The sequence below is a fragment of the Ranitomeya imitator genome, chromosome 2 (assembly GCF_032444005.1).
Source record: "Ranitomeya imitator isolate aRanImi1 chromosome 2, aRanImi1.pri, whole genome shotgun sequence".
Lineage (NCBI taxonomy): Eukaryota > Metazoa > Chordata > Amphibia > Anura > Dendrobatidae > Ranitomeya > Ranitomeya imitator.
In genome coordinates this window covers 15,043,781-15,049,103 of record NC_091283.1, presented here as the reverse complement: position 1 = coordinate 15,049,103, position 5,323 = coordinate 15,043,781, and positions in this window count along the sequence as shown.

The window sequence follows — 5,323 nt, the reverse complement described above, 5'->3', positions numbered from 1 at the left end:
CTAGCGGTGTTTGAGCCCAGGGTCAGCAGGAGGAGTAGAGGAGCAGAGTGTAGGCCGAAGCCTAGTTGAACCAATTTCAAAGGTTACCTTTAACCCCCCCCCTCAGGTGTTGCAAGGTACAAGAGCCACACCTTGAACAGCATTAATGATGCACAAGTCAAAGGTTGCTCTATTTAATTTTGCTCCTTGCACACGCTGAATTAAACACGTACACTATTTAGCCCATTATACTGTCAAACAGTAGTGGAGGCGTGACTACTAGTCTTTTTAAGGAGACGCAGCACAGGTGTACAAATTTACACCTAGGTGCTGTGCGCAGATTCCTTACCGTTGTTATTTGCAGTACAGGAAACTGCGCTCTTGTGTTATCCCTTGGCAATACCCTGTTAGTGCAGGCCGTCTCATGACCTCATTTCATGTTGGCCGGTGCGGTTAACGATGGCCATAAATCCCAGACCCACAGTGGCTTTTCCTAAAGTCACACTGCGGTGCTGGGATTCGTGGCCTTGTGCAGTAAATATGTTCGCCGCTCACACATGTCCTTACACCTGCTTCAGACTGGGCGGCCTCAGCTGATCCCTTATCGCATGCCGCGGCCATGAGGCCGCACAGTCAGAAGAAGGCGGAAGGAGGGGAGTGAAAACAGGGGAACATATGCACTGCTCGTGCCCATCAATCACACCCTCGCAGTCAAAATATATGAGACAACGGGGGGCGTTGTGTCGGGCAGGGGGGACGCACAGGCACAGCCAGCCAACCAATGATGTCAGGAGACGGGCAGCGCTAACAATGGGGGTGCTGCGTGTCATTAAAAAGGAAAGTCACACCTCAGGGACATTGTAATGGTCTGTAATGAGACACATTTTGTACGTGTTGAGTTCCACGTGGGCAAGGAGAAAAAGTCAGCCACCTTGTACAAATGCAGCAGTACTGCTGTACAAGGTGGCTGATATACATAGAAACACCTGTGGGTGGGGGGCAGGCTCCCTTCAATTTCAGTTCATGTGCCTGCGTGGCGTTTGCAGGTCACGTTGCAAGCTACACAGCAGGGGAACAGCTGGCGTTGCTGAACCCCACTGACACATTGACTGGTGTTTTTCTCTGTGCAGATTGCATGTCCGGGCAAAAACTAGCGGTGTTAGAGCCCAGGGTCAGCAGGAGGAGGAGGAGAGGAGCAAAGTGTAGGCCGAAGCCTGCACTGGTGGCAGCTTTTGGTCGGTTGTGCCAGCGTGGCTTGTGCTGGACACGATGCCGGCTACACAGCGGGGGAACAGCAGGCGGTGCTGAACCCCACTAACACATTGGCTGGTGTTTTTCTCTGTGCAGCTAGCATGTCCGGGCAGAAACTGGCGTTGTTAGAGCCCAGGGTCAGCAGGAGGAGGAGAGGAGCAAAGTGTAGGCCGAAGCCTGCACTGGTGGCAGCTTTTGGTCGGTTGTGCCAGCGTGGCTTGTGCTGGACACGATGCCGGCTACACAGCGGGGGAACAGCAGGCGGTGCTGAACCCCACTAACACATTGGCTGGTGTTTTTCTCTGTGCAGCTAGCATGTCCGGGCAGAAACTGGCGTTGTTAGAGCCCAGGGTCAGCAGGAGGAGGAGAGGAGCAAAGTGTAGGCCGAAGCCTGCACTGGTGGCAGCTTTTGTTCTGTTGTGCCAGCGTGGCTTGTGCTGGACACGTTGCCGACTACACAGCAGGGGAACAGCTGGCGGTGCTGAACCCCACTAACACATTGGCTGGTGTTTTTCTCTGTGCAGCTAGCATTTCCTGGCAAAAACTAGCGGTGTTTGAGCCCAGGGTCAGCAGGAGGAGTAGAGGAGCAGAGTGTAGGCCGAAGCCTAGTTGAACCAATTTCAAAGGTTACCTTTAACCCCCCCCTCAGGTGTTGCAAGGTACAAGAGCCACACCTTGTGCAGCATTAATGCTGCACAAGTGAAAGGTTGCTCTATTTGTTTTGCTCCTTGCACACGCTGACTAAAACACGTACACTATTTAGCCCATTATACTGTCAAACAGTTGTGGAGGCGTGACTTGTCTTTTTAACGAGACGCAGCACAGGTGTCAAAATTTGCACCTAGGTACTGGGCGCAGATTCCTGAGCGTTGTTATTTGCTGTACAGGAGTCTGCGCTATTGTGATCCCTTGGCCATGCGCTGTGAGCGCTTCCTGTCTTCTGACCTCATTTCATGTCGGCCGTTGCGGTTAGCGATGGACATGAATCCCAGACCCACAGTGTGTTTTCAAAAAATCACACTGCGTGGCTGGGATTCGTGGCCTTGTGCAGTAAATAGGTTTGCCGCTTACACATGTCCTTACACCTGCTCCAGACTGGGCGGCCTCAGCTGATCCCTTATCGCCTACCACGGCCAGGAGGCCGCACAGTCTGAAGAAGGCGGAAGGAGATGAGTGAACACAGGCAAACATATGCACTGCACATGCCCATCAATCACACCCTCGCTGTCCAAAAAAATAAGACACCGAGGGCCGTTGTTTCGAGCAGGGGAGATGCACAGGCGCAGCCAGCTAACCAATGATGTCAAAAGACGGGCAGCGCTAACAAGGGTGGTGCTGCGTGTCATTACAAAGGAAAGTCACACCTCAGGGACATTGTAATGGTCTGTAATGAGACACATTTTGTACGTGTTGAGTTCCACGTGGGCAAGGAGAAAAAGTCAGCCACCTTGTACAAATGCAGCAGTACTGCTGTACAAGGTGGCTGATATACATAGAAACACCTGTGGGTGGGGGGCAGGCTCCCTTCAATTTCAGTTCATGTGCCTGCGTGGCGTTTGCAGGTCACGTTGCAAGCTACACAGCAGGGGAACAGCTGGCGTTGCTGAACCCCACTGACACATTGACTGGTGTTTTTCTCTGTGCAGATTGCATGTCCGGGCAAAAACTAGCGGTGTTAGAGCCCAGGGTCAGCAGGAGGAGGAGGAGAGGAGCAAAGTGTAGGCCGAAGCCTGCACTGGTGGCAGCTTTTGGTCGGTTGTGCCAGCGTGGCTTGTGCTGGACACGATGCCGGCTACACAGCGGGGGAACAGCAGGCGGTGCTGAACCCCACTAACACATTGGCTGGTGTTTTTCTCTGTGCAGCTAGCATGTCCGGGCAGAAACTGGCGTTGTTTGAGCCCAGGGTCAGCAGGAGGAGGAGAGGAGCAAAGTGTAGGCCGAAGCCTGCACTGGTGGCAGCTTTTGTTCTGTTGTGCCAGCGTGGCTTGTGCTGGACACGTTGCCGACTACACTGCAGGGGAACAGCTGGCGGTGCTGAACCCCACTAACACATTGGCTGGTGTTTTTCTCTGTGCAGCTAGCATTTCCGGGCAAAAACTAGCGGTGTTTGAGCCCAGGGTCAGCAGGAGGAGTAGAGGAGCAGAGTGTAGGCCGAAGCCTAGTTGAACCAATTTCAAAGGTTACCTTTAACCCCCCCCTCAGGTGTTGCAAGGTACAAGAGCCACACCTTGTGCAGCATTAATGCTGCACAAGTGAAAGGTTGCTCTATTTGTTTTGCTCCTTGCACACGCTGACTAAAACACGTACACTATTTAGCCCATTATACTGTCAAACAGTTGTGGAGGCGTGACTTGTCTTTTTAACGAGACGCAGCACAGGTGTCAAAATTTGCACCTAGGTACTGGGCGCAGATTCCTGAGCGTTGTTATTTGCTGTACAGGAGTCTGCGCTATTGTGATCCCTTGGCCATGCGCTGTGAGCGCTTCCTGTCTTCTGACCTCATTTCATGTCGGCCGTTGCGGTTAGCGATGGACATGAATCCCAGACCCACAGTGTGTTTTCAAAAAATCACACTGCGTGGCTGGGATTCGTGGCCTTGTGCAGTAAATAGGTTTGCCGCTTACACATGTCCTTACACCTGCTCCAGACTGGGCGGCCTCAGCTGATCCCTTATCGCCTACCACGGCCAGGAGGCCGCACAGTCTGAAGAAGGCGGAAGGAGATGAGTTAAGACAGGCGAACATATGCACTGCTCGTGCCCATAAACCACACCCTCGCTGACAAAATAAATATGACAACGAGGGGCGTTGTTTCTAGCAGGGCGGATGCACAGGCGCAGCCAGCTAACCATGATGACAAAAGACGGGAAACGCTACCAAGGGGGGTGCTGCGTATCATTACAAAGGAAAGTCACACCTCAGGGACAGTGGAATGGTCTCAATGAGACACATTTTGTACGTGTTGAGTTCCACGTGGGCAAGGAGAAAAAGTCAGCCACCTTGTACAAATGCAGCAGTACTGCTGTACTAGGTGGCTGTTATACATAGAAACACCTGGGGGGGTGGGGCCAGGTTCCCTTTTAATTTCAGTTCCTGTGCCTGCATGGCGTTTGCAGGTCACGTTGCCGGCTACACAGCAGGGGAACAGCTGGCGTTGCTGAACCCCACTAACACATTGGCTGGTGTTTTTCTCTGTGCAGCTAGCACTTCCGGGCAAAAACTAGCGGTGTTTGAGCCCAGGGTCAGCAGGAGGAGGAGAGGAGCAGAGTGTAGGCCGAAGCCTGCACTGGTGGCAGCTTTTGTTCTGTTGTGCCAGCGTGGCTTGTGCTGGACACGTTGCCGACTACACAGCAGGGGAACAGCTGGCGGTGCTGAACCCCACTGACACATCACCTAGTGTTTTTTTCTGTGTAGACAACACTTCCAGGTGGCAACTGACAGTGTTGAAACCCAGGGAATCAAAGAAGAGCAGAGTGTAGGCCGAAGCCTGCAGTGGAGCAAGTTGAAAGGGAACCTTTAACCCCCCCCCCCAGGCATTTGTTGCTGAAAGAGCCATCTTGTACAGCAGTAATACTGCACATGGAAAATGGTGGCTCCGAAAATTATGCTCCTTGCAAACGCTGAAGTACACACTCATATAATGTGTCCCCTCACACCGTCAAACCATCCCGGAAGTGGGACTTTCCTTTGTAATGTGACACAGCACAGCCGTCATTCCAACCCCCTTGGTGCCGGGCACCACCTCCTCAACGTTGTTTGGTTCTGTCACGGAGCCCGCACTGTAATGTTATCCCTTGGCCATGCACAGTTAGCGGTGCCCGTCTTCTGACATCATGTAGGTGTCAGGCTGGCAGTGCCTGTGCGTCCAAGCTGCCCGAGATCCAACCTTGCAGTGTCATCTAATGTAGTCCCACTGCGGGCCAGGGATCCATGGGCATGCGCAGTGCATATCATCGCCTCTCACTCACCTCCTTCCTGCTTCTTCAGACTGTGCGGCGTCACGGCCGTGGCATGCTATTAGGGATCAGCTGACGCCGCCTAGTCTGAAGAAGCGTGAAGAAGGGGAGTGAGAGGCTAGTATATGCACTGCGCAT